Below are 12,657 nucleotides of genomic sequence, written 5' to 3'. Positions count from 1 at the left end.
GCCACGGCTCCCGTGCATAGCCAGCATCCCCCACTAGGTGATCATGTGGAATGTCCCCACTGGCAAATGTCTGGTACAGCTGCGTCAGATGCCAGATATGGGAATCATGGAAGCTTCCAGGGCAGCCAGCACACACATTCAGTATTATACCCTGGGCATCACACATGACCTGGCAGTAGATGGAGGGGAAGCCCTTGCAGTTGAAGTAGACCCTACCCCGCTCACTGGCTGGTGCTTTGATGTGTATGTGCGTGCAGTCTATTGCACCCACTACCTCAGGGTATTCTGCTATTTGCTGGAAGAGATGCATATTGCTGGCCAATTCCTCACAGGAATTGGGGAAATATACATGATCACCGACATGTGCTGACATGGCATCCAGGAACTGGTGCAGTACCATGGATGCTGATGCCTGTAATATCCCCATCATATCACCAGTTGGTCTCTGGAAGGTACCTGTTGCTAATATTCTTAGGCCAGCACATACCTTGGTTTCCACTGGAATGGGTTCCCCTCTGTTGGTTCTGTGTGTGAGGCGTGGCCTGCACAGCTCAACAATTTGCTGCAAGAGGCCTCTGTCCACTCTATAGTGCTCCACTATCTCCAGCTCATGTAGCCCCTGGTAGGTTACCCTGGGCCTGTACACTCTTCTCCGTCTCCTCACTGTGGGTTGTCCAGCAGCATTTGCATTATCACCACCCTCAGCATGTTGCATATGCCACCTTATAACAGCAATGGCAGCCCCTAACATTTCTTTGTCTCAGTGAAGCTTTTTCAGTTTTCACTTCTATTAGCTTACTGCAGTGTTGCAGTGTCTCTTGAGAGAAACATAATGGACTGTTGTTTGCAGAGTTTTAAGTGCTGGGATGGGCTGGGCTAGTGTACTGCCTGTGTAATTGCCTGATTCTGATTGTTTTCACCTGCTAGCTCTGCTAGTACTCCCTGGTAACTTCCTACTATTTGGTGTGCTTCCTTTTTCCTTTCTGTTTCCTCAGGGGGAGCACCGTGCACACCAGCACAAACACGCACACACACACTAACACGTGCGCACACATGCTTACACAGACTAAAACTTGCTTATTCTTGTTAAAATGCATGCACACCAGTGCAAACGTGCTTACAACTGTTTAAACAGCCTTACATATGCTTACTCCGGCTTACACTCGCTCACACACACTAACACGCATGCACACTGTCTTACTTGGGTTTACTGGCGCGGACACGCGTGCATGCACGCTCAACAAGAAACCTTGGTGTTATCCACGGCATACACCTTCAATTTCTTTACTTTACCTAGCCTACCTGTTGACACACCTCTTTCAATGATATGTAAATGTCACCTGACACATGCCACGCAGCTCCAATGAGCTTCACTTCTTTCATACATGCCCCCCTCGTGATGTCACCTATCTTCTACTCTGTTACTCCCCTTATCCTACTCCTACACTCCACTGACTGTGCTCATTTGCTATGTAAACTTGCGATTCACTATCCTAACCCTCATTTGCATAGGATTGCCTACTAATGCTTGGTTACATCTCTTAGACTGAGTTTCCCCCCTTAGCAACCTCTACTCGGTGGTCATGTTGTCTTCAGCCTTCCATTCACTTGCATTGTAAATTCATATCAGCTATAAAATCCACATTTGTGGATCTTAGTTATTGACTTTCTGTTTTTTAGGGCGCAGCATGTTTGCGCGGCGCTGCACTATGCTTAAACCCTTGAGATCGGGATGAAAAAAAAAGTTATTTTATTTTTATTTTGCATCACTTGACATTGCCAATGGCCGTATTTTTGGCCATTGGCATGCTTCCCCCTGTAAATGCATCCTTTTTTTGGAGCTGTCACGGCTCTGTTTTGCTATTTGCAGAACCATACTCAGTTGTCAACTGAGTACATTTCTACAAATAGCACTACTCCTACTCAGACAGGTTCGGGTTTCCTGGATCACAAATTTACATCATTTGCATAGCTTTCGCCTGCAATTGAGGTAATTTGCATATCTAAGCCCTGTCCATGTAGGACTAGTTTAAGGAGCTCTGTTACACTCCCCTACCGGCTCTTCCTGGATCGCTCGGCGGACATGTTGGGTGCATGGAGTCTTACTCTACTCTTAGGCTCCATGCAAGCCTTCGTGAATCCAGCCCAGAGTCTGACATTGTATCTGTGGTGGAGTATTTGCTAGGGTCTAATACTATGATCCAGTCTAATGGGGAATTTGATGCCTTGCTGTAATGTATGGGGCTATTAATTAGTTGCATGAAACCATATATGTTCATACTAGATGTAAGGGAGTTAGAGTTTAGCTCCCTAGATCAAACATTTCTGATGCTATTGGATTTGCTGATGTTCAGTAAATCATTCAATAATGGAAAAGAGGATACCTTGTATGCCTGACCCAGGTCACCTCGTAGCAGACTGCATTATACCAAGTATAGTGACAATGCTTGGAGTTGGTCCATGCAGGACATGTTTAGGCCTTGCATCCATTTTGTAGAGTATCTCTGTTGCCGTTCAAGTTATTGCATGTGCCTTGACAGGCACATGCCTAAGGGGCATTATATTCAATAATTGGCCTAATAAAGGCTTTGAAAAGGGGGGCAATGATAGCCCTGGATCTAGACACAATCCCTTTGTTTATAAGCTGTGTAGTATAGAGACTTTCCTCCAACAATGGACACATGTTGGTCAAAGGTTAGGTCACTATCCACATAAGTTCCAAAATCCCAAATAACTGATTAAACTTTTAGGGGTGTATTGTCAATGTGGTCATTCCCCGGGGTAGATAACTTCCCAATAGATACAGTAATGCATTTTTTGGCATTTAGATCTGATCTGATCCTTTTTATTTCTCCTCAATGTATGTTTACAGGAGCTGACCTCTGATCTGACTTGGCTGCATGCATTAGACTTAGGATCCAATTCTCGAGCTCCTCCCTCTACACATAATGCCCCAGTCAACCAACAATACCCAAGATCTTGTTTGCCACCATCTCACACAGATGCAGATCTCTGTCAGAGTGTTAACATTGGATAATTATTTCTGCCTTTTTAGTAAGTGATTATCTCTTTGCTATATTTTGATTTTCATATCTTCTTCATCTCCTATTTCTTTGTCTAACATGAGTTCTATTCTGATCTTGAACTTTATAACTTTATAACCTTATAACCTTCTGACTTTTTCATACCAGTTGGTTGCTACTGATGTACCATAGACGGTACTTATCTCTTACTATTTTTTACCCTTTAGATGGCATTCTGTTTTACCATTATTGGTAGCCTGCTTTCCTAAAAAGAAAAACAAAATCTCTTGCTTTTATTTCTGCTCCTTTTTATCTAATCCCTACTCTTTTCAATAAGGCAGAAAAACAACAGGATTTAAAAAGTGCACTTCCTGTGAACATAAGATTCCCAATTCAGATGTGCACAGGGAGTGCATTTACTGCCTCAGAATGACACACCTTAACACTAACTGGTCCATTTGTGCTGCATTTAATTCAAGATTCCTGAGGGACAGGCTCAATAAATTTGTACTTAAGGGTTTGCTTCCTTCTTTTTTCCACTTCTTCCTCAGGGGCTCAACCCTCCAGCAAATCTGTAAAATCATCTTCAGAGCCCAAGGAATCTTGCACGAGGTCTCTCACCCATTCTCTGAAGGCTGCTACTTTGGTTTTGTCATCAACAGAACCACCACAAAAAATCTAAAAAACTTCAGATCTGACTTAACTGAATTCAAAGAAAAAACACTCAGATTTGACAACCTCAGATCCAATTATTATTCCTTCAAAATCTCATCAAACCTGCTCATCCAGGTTCACAGTCAATTCAGTGTTTACTTGGATGCACTCTCTTTTTCTTCAGGGGATGTTGAGGAGAGAGTCTAAACCACAATTGACCACCTTCTCTATTAGGTCTTCCAGAAGTCTGTCAGAAGTCAACATGGATAGTATGATGACAAAACTCCTTGGAGCTCAGATTCAGATGGAGGTTATTCCAACTCCATCTCCCAATGGATCAGTGAGATTCCCATCCACTTCTTACATTGTGATATCTCCTTCTCTGATCTGTCCTCCAGTTTTGTGAATCTGGGAGCCCCAAGAATGTCAGTGTCTGATCAAAAGACTATTATATCTTCAACTCTACTAGATCTACTAGATCTTCAGCCTCCCTGACTAGTTCCACTCAGTTTCCATTAGAGCTGGTTAAGTCTCAGTTTTTATGAAAGTGTTAGGTTCTATCACATCTATGTCTTGAGTGACTTCCCCGGTGGATGAGCTCATTGATTTATTCTCCTAACAGACATGTAAGGGACCAGACTCTGTTGAACCAATTACCCAAGCTCAAACAAAATATAGGCACCACCAAAGGACAGACCACCCTGGAGCAAAGGAATCACTGTTGAAGCTATGGTTGCTTTAGCAGCCACAAAGAAAGAACTAGTGCAGCAGAGTTCATCTGTCCATCCCTCTAACAGACAGTGCAGGGCATTGGACAGTTTTGGAAAGTGCATATTTGCTTAAGTGACCTTTGCCTCAAGGTCCCTGAATTATTTAGTGCACTTCACACGATTACAGAGGGAATTGACCAAGGGACTATCCAAATTCCTTTCAGAGTCCATGTCTGTGGAGGACTACAAGAGATCTTCTTCACAGCTAGCCACTTTTTTGTCCATTTTCAATGCATCCATGAGGTTAATATCCCATGCTGCAGAGGATACCTTATAGGCAGCCGGTTCTGGCATAGTCATTACGAGACATGTCCAGATGCAGTTATGTGACTTTGTGGAGCCTTTCAAGTTTTTTTCATCAATGTTTCATTTGATCGAATGTCTTTGCTTGATCCTTCTGTAAAAGAAAAGCTTTCAGCAGTTTGTGCAGTTTTTCCATCTCACTCAACGTTTTGATTTAAAACCCCACATTTGCACTTGTTTCCCCCCTTTCCTGTAACTAGTTTAGTCCAGATACAGATTCTTACTTTTAGCACTTGAATTTGCTTATTTGTGATCAGCACTTGTACAGAACTTGTAAGCCCTAAATAACCTACTAATTACTACAGCACTCAACCTTCCTCATTACCTAGAGACAAACAGTTTTTTGTACTTACTTTCCTCACTTGCTTAGAGAAAAACAGCTCTTGTACTCACTTTCCTCACTTATCTAGAGGAAAATATTTTTTTTTATTCAGGCATGTCAAAGAGTCAGCTCCCAGTGCCCTCTCCTGTCTATCTGATGAATCTTGGCATCTTGGGGCAATGTAGAAATTGCCTCATGTACAAAGACAACCCTCTCCTCCTACCACCCAACATTACAACCTGTGAGAGATGCACTTATCTAGCCAAAATGGAGGTAAAGCTCTCTCCAATCAAGACTGAACTTGACAGTCAAGAGGAGAAGATAAACACTTGCACCACACCACACTCATCACATAGTTTCACTAAATCTACACCATCAAAATCCACACATAGAAACACAAAAACATTTGCGGAGGCTCTCAATAATAATCTCCTCAAGCAACAGAGACCTCCAAAGCAGAAATGAAAGCAACCTCCACCCTCCCCAACACAACCCAAATGACACATAGCCCGCAGACTCAGTGTGCCACTCAACCACAGCCAATAAGGCAAAACAACATACCCAACACACTAGTCATAGGCGACTCTATAGTCAGGCACACTGATGTCCCACTCACCAGGCTAAACAAGGAGTAGGTTACTGTCAGCTGCCTGTTGGATGCCAGGATCCACCACATAACCCACACACTCATGTCATGCAACAACAAGTACAAATATGACTCTGTCATTGTCCATGTTGGTGTGAATGACCTGAGATGTACCTCCCTGGACTACATGAAAAGAGACATGGAAGAGCTCTCCAATCTTGTAGCCCAGGCAGGTATGACCCTAGACCTGAGTAGCATTCTGCTATCACCCAGAATGATGCCGCAGTACAAGGACAAAATGATTGACTTCAACAATTGGATAAGCTTCTGGTGCCATTCTAAAGGGATACAGTATCTGTCTGCCTGGGATGACATGGTCGACAGACCACGATGCTTTGCCAGAGAAGGCCTGCACCTGTCAACCCTGGGATTCCGGATACTGGCTAAGGTTCTTGCCACTACTATAGTGCCTTTTTTAGGCAAGGTTCAAATGACAAATTCACCACCATAACAGGAAAAGGCAAGCAAAAACTGAGGGTGATGCTACTCAATGCTAGAAGTCTAAATCTCAAAATGCACTCACTCAAGGCACTCCTTAAAATGGAGAACATCGATATCTGTGCAGTGACTGAGACCTTGTTCAAGTCTCTAGAGAGCACCCCTGCACTACCAGGCTATAACTCATACCACACTTTTCAGCCATGTAACCTGGACCGGAACACCAAAGGCGGAGGTGTGTCCATATTCATTAATGATATCCACACCTCCAGGCTAGTTGCTCAGAATAATGCAGCTGAGGTTATCCAATTGCAACTAACTCTGGGCAAAACTGCAATCCAAATTGTAGATTGCTACAGATCACCCACCATGCCCCAGGATTCCCACTCCTCTTTTCTTGATGTACTGGAAAATATTAGGGTTCAACCAAACACCCTAATAATGGGTGATTTCAACTACCCCACCATTAACTGGGAAAACTACTCATGTACCAACTCCTTCGCTCAACGCTTTCTGGAATTCATAAACTCCAATTCCCTGGATCAACATATCTACACCCCCACCAGGGGCAACAATATCGTAGATCTAGTCATTACAAATATGAGTGACCGGGGTTCCACACCTGAAGTCATTGCCTCATTGGTCTGATCCGACCATAAGCTAATTACCCTAGATATCGACATCCTGCCTCCACCCCCCCCCCCGTTAAGGAAGCCATGGTAAAAAATTCTCCAAAGACAACTTCATGCTTCTTAATACAGAAGTGGTGAACTTCATGACACCCATGCAGATGGACCATACAGTTACGACTACCGAATCCTACACAATTGCACTTTATAAGCACTTACATGAGTGCATGGATCGTGCTATCCCAAACAGAACCAAGACACTATCCTCCAAAAAAAGTAAGCCAATCTGGTGGTCCCCTGCCATAAACAAACTGTACAACAGAAGGAAGAAACTCTTGCAAAAGAGAGTAAAATCCCTGATAAAATCCTCCAAAGCTAGTTACGAAAACAAAATTGCCACTGATTCTAAAGACAACCACAAAGCATTCTATAGCTATGTCAAGAATCTCAATGGCAACACTCAGATCTGCTCTGAGTTACAGCACAATGGCACTAAATATACAGACCCAACTGATATTGCCAACATCCTGGCAGATAGGTTCAGTGCTAACATTACCCCCCCTCTTACCCCCTAAAGAGCCCATCTCTATACCAGAAGAATGCAAAGTTGCTCTAATCACAGCTGCATAGGTAAAAACAACACTCTCCAAAGCCATGAGCACAGCATCCATGGGACCAGACAACATCCCAGGCTGCATTCTACACGAACTACAAAACGAACTGGCACCCCACCTAAGTACCATGTTCAATCATAGCCTCACCTCAGGCTTTGTGCCAGCTGAATGGTGCACAGCTAACACAGAAGGTCTTTGGCTAATGAAGTTCGCAGATGACTGCAAACTGGGAGCCATAAGCGAAACTCCTAACGATGTGGACATCCTACAAAAGGGCCTCACTGAGACAGATGCCTGGTGTCAAAGTCATGGCCTCAAGCTCAATGCTAAAAAGTGCATTGTCATCCCCTTTAGTAAAAACTCTGTACCCATGAACTACAACATAGGCGGTAGTATACTTAACACCAAAAGTGTGATAAGAGATCTTGGGACACAGGTGGACAGTAGTCTCTCCTTTGATAATCACATTGCCATAGTAGTCAGGAAATCCTTGTACATGGCACACCTCATCACAAAAGGTTTCTCATCCAGAATAAAAGAGGTCATTGTTCCCCTCTACTCATCAGTCATTAGACCCATTATAGAGGACAACGTCCCTTTTGGTATGTACCTCACAAGACATCTACAACTGGAAAGGCTGCAGAAATACCTCACAAAGAGGATTACCGGCCTTAATCTGCCCTGCACAGACCGTCTCAAAAAACTCCAGCTTTACTCCGTCACATATTGCCTACTCAGAGGTGATCTCTGCCTAACAAACAAAGCTATGCCAAACCCAGAGCTGTTGGACATGCTCTACTTAAAGAAATCCCAATCCCTCCGAGGTACACACTCTAGGGACCTAAACCTTGTCACCACAATAAACAGAACATGCCGGAGGGATAGATTCTTGTCCCAGAGACTTCCCATACTCTGGAATAAACTACCTATCTATATCAAGCAAAGCTCCTTATTAGCACTCTTCAAGGAAAATCTTGATAATTGGATGGGAAATAGGAAATTCGCCCCAGGGATCACCTCTGTGGCACTGCTCAACAGTGGCAAAGGAAATAATTTTCTTGGGTGGCAAAAGCCAGCGTACCTTTTTGGCTGGGTTTGTATAGGCCCCAGGGCCGATAGCCTAGTACTTACCTATGAACCTTTCCTGGAGTGAACAGGATGGAAATACACTGCTGTAGAGGAATACTTTTCTATCCCTCAGCAATCCTTTTCCTGGAATCAAAGAGGATATAAAAATAATAGTTCTGTAAATCCAAAGGACCTTTCCTGTATTCAAGAGGGGACAACTCCTCAAAATGTAGAGGGCGGGAGTTCAAATGGAAGACTCTGTCTTCATGACAAGGGAAGCCTGCAAAACCAGGGTTTCCGAGATTCTTTTTTGGATAGACCATTTCAGTGCTGCCTGACTGCCCACCTCTGCAGACAGATGGGGGATGCTTTGCTTTAGACCCAGATGCCTGAGCTTCTATAAAAAAAGATTTTTTGGGTGATAAAAATAATATCCAGAGGTCATTTTATACCATTGTTCCAGATTCCTCCAAACAAATGAATAAAGCATCTTGATGCCCTCCCAGTCAGACAGAAGCTGCAGCTCAGAAGATTCAAAAGCTGCTAGGCAAAAGAGCTATCCATGAGGTCCCACTAAACCAAAGAGGATTCAGAACTTAATCAAGGTTCTTTTTAGTACCAAAAATTACAGGGAACCTGAGACAAATTTTGGATCTAAGCAGCCTGAACCAATTTGTAAAGAAGTCAACATTTTGAATGGACACAATTCTGCCCATTCTGACCTTTTTATGCAAGGTTGATTGGATGTGCTCATTCAATCATCAGGATCCATACTAGCACATCAAGATGAACAGATGATACTGAAGATTTCTGTGCTTTCATCTGGGAGCCAGTCATTATCATTTCAAAGCCTTGCCGTTTGATCTCACAACAGCCCCCAGAGTATTTGCCAAGTTTATGGCAGTGATAGCAACTCACTTGAGACTGTGGGAATTCCAAGTGTTTCCATATATAAACAAATGGCTCATCATCACTCCAAAGCTGCATGTCTTAGAGCAGTCCAGGGACTATTTGTTCCAACTTTGTCAAAAACTAGGCATTTTGAGCAACACCTCCAAATCTCACCTATGACCTATACAGTGCTTGGAGTTCATAGTGGCCCAGTTGAACACAGTAAGTAAGATAGCCTCCCTTTCTATACATTGTGTAGACACTATCAAGATTCAGGTACAGCAAATTCTTGTTCACCATTCTCCTCCAGCCAGACTTGTCCTTCAGGTTCTACGTTGATGGCAATGGCCATAACATTAATTCCTATGGCCTGTTTCTATATGCATGTTCTCCAATGGTCTCTAGCTGTTAAGTGGTCTGTTCTGCATCATCCTTTATTCTTACCAGTCAAACTCACTCAAGGATGCAAGGATCATCTTTGTTGATGGATTCAATCAGGTGAAGTTTAGCAAGGCCATTCCTTTATTCTGTATCCTCCAGTAGCCTCAATAACCATGGGCACTTTCCAACTGGGGTAGGGAGGCATTTCTTGGGACAGGTAGTCCAAAGTAGGTGGTACCTCCATGAGACCAATTCACATATCAGTGTTCTAGAGATTATTAGTACATTGACATTGTTCTTGAGATGATTAGAACATTGGCATTCCAGAAAAGAGTTATACCTTCTTACTACCTTGCTATTATACATTTGGCTGTAACTACACCCATCCTCACTCTACCCACCATTAGTTCCAAACCACAATGTACCCTTATGGCATCCTCACATCTGTATTATCACTCCTCTTTACACTCATCCTCTCCTTACAATACCTAACAGCTCCCTCTCCCCTCTCAATACCCTTCAAGCCCTCAGAAAAAAACATGTCCATTAATCAACATAGCTAACCTGTCTTCAAGTTACTCAGATATATCTCTTAACCTCTATCCAATAATACCCTCACTACTACACAGAATAAAAATACTCTCACTAAAACATAGTCAAACCTTTATACCACATATTTCTACCAAAAAATGTCAAACCTACTTTACAAATTCACTTAGGCAGCACCACTTTGATCATTACTACTTCAGGCTAATCACCATTCCTTTATATGGGGATATCCACCTCAATGTTGGGCCCCTCTCAATCATTATCAGCAACTTCCACAAATCATTATATATAGTCACACTAAACTTACAAAACATCTGTAATAAAACCCCACATTTTCATGCATGGATTGTTATACTCAACTCAACATCATTGCAGCTTCTGAAACCTGGCTAAAACCTTACATTAAGTACTCCAAGTTTCTCTCACCTGGTTTTGCTAACATAAGATCTAACACACCTCACAGAATGTGAGTATGTAACTATAATATAGTTCCATACGCTAAGCCCATACCACAGTTTGCCACTTACCTACATTCTTATTTCCTATCTCAACTTGAACAACTGCAAAAACTATGTATTATAGTCCCGTATATACCTCCAGGCAACAAAATTCCCTTATTGGAGGAAATTCTCTCTTGGATTTCCAATAATATCAGTAATGAAACCATCATCCTTGGTGATGTAAATATTAACTGGCTAGATCTTTGTTCTAACATTCCCTCTTTAAATATTAATCTATTTAACTTCTCTCAGCTTATCAGTTTCTCGACTAGACCCAATAAGAACAATACCTGTGGCTCTATCTTTGCTTGGATTCTAGTCAATGACCCTAACAAAATTCCTGCAGCCAGTACTGTCTCAAATGTCCTTAGTGACCACCTCCCTGCCTTTGCTCATCACACTGTCCCATCATTTCAAAAGCCTCATCAGTACAAACTAATAAGTAACCTAACTAAATTTAACCCTGTGAACGTCATAGATACCCTAAAAAAAGATTAACTGGTCCAGGGTAAAATCAGTCCCTCTAGATGAGGCAGCCAAGTACTTCAACTCAATATTTCTTAATATACTAAACAGCTTTTTTCCTCTTCTACTAAATCAAAGTAAAATAAATCATGCCCCATGGCTGGATAAAGCTACTAAAGAAATGATGAATTCCAGAGCCAAGTGATAGAAACTACGAAGAGCTAAGAAAACCCCTCCTGACCTGCTGAATTCAAACAACTTTGAAAGTAGGTAAAAAAACTAGTCAGCAAAAATAAGCAAAATTACTATCTGAAATTTCAAAATGAATGTAAGTCAAACCCAAAGGAATTCTGGCATTCTCTGACATCATCACTATATCCAGGTACAAAGAATAACCCATGCACACATCCTGACAAAACTCTACAAGAAATAGCCACCCTCTGTAATTCTCTCTTTATTAATGCTATAGCACACCTCACTGCTTCCTTTCCTCATCTCATAACCCCATCAACCTTGCTACTCCTTCTCAAGTATCCAGTCACACTACTTACATTACACCCTCCCACTCTACCAACTCTTCACCTACATTGACTTTTACTCCCATCCCAACCGCCACAGTAAAAAGACTGCTGGTTAAACTCAAACCATGCACTAATGCTCCCAAAAAAATTACCTACAAAATACTTAAAATTAGCTGTCAGTTCTATTGCCTACCCTATATCCTTCCTTCTAAACAGATCTGTCCAAGCATACTATGTCCCTGGAAAAAAGGCTTATATTCTTCCTCTTCATAAATAAGGCAATAATTCTGATATCTGAAACTTCTGACCTATTGCCATTCTCTCTACAATCTCTAAGATCTTAGAAAAAATGCATTCACACTCAAATCCTAGGGCCGGATTCATGATGGCTTGCACGGAGTCTAAGAGTAGAGTAAGACTCCATGCAGCCATCATGTCCGACGAGCGATCCAGGAACGTAGGGGCGTGTAAGAGAGCTCCTAAAATGGCTCTTACACGGACAGGGCTGGGATATGCAAATCACCTCAATTTCAGGTGAAAGGCATGCAAATGAGGTAGATTTGTGATTCAGGAAACCCAAACCTGTCCGAGTAAGAGCAGTGTTATTTGCAGAAATGTACTCAGTTGACAACTGAGTACCATTCTGCAAATAGCAAAACGGAGCTGTGACAGCTCCAAATAAAGGTTGCATCCAGTGCAGGAAGCATGTCAATGGCCAAATATATGGCCATTGGAAATGTTCCTTGATGCAAAATTAAAATAAAAATAATTTTATTTTTTTTTGCCGATTTCCGATGTTTAAGCGTAGCACAGCACCACGCAAACGTGCTGCAGTCTAAAACACAGAATACTACAAATTAAAACCCACAAATGTGGATTCTAT

The sequence above is a fragment of the Protopterus annectens genome, chromosome 5.part1 (assembly GCF_019279795.1).
Source record: "Protopterus annectens isolate FY-2018-M chromosome 5.part1, PAN1.0, whole genome shotgun sequence".
NCBI lineage: Eukaryota > Metazoa > Chordata > Ceratodontiformes > Protopteridae > Protopterus > Protopterus annectens.
The sequence above is the reverse complement of the archived record's forward strand: the minus strand, read 5'-3'. Positions refer to the sequence as shown.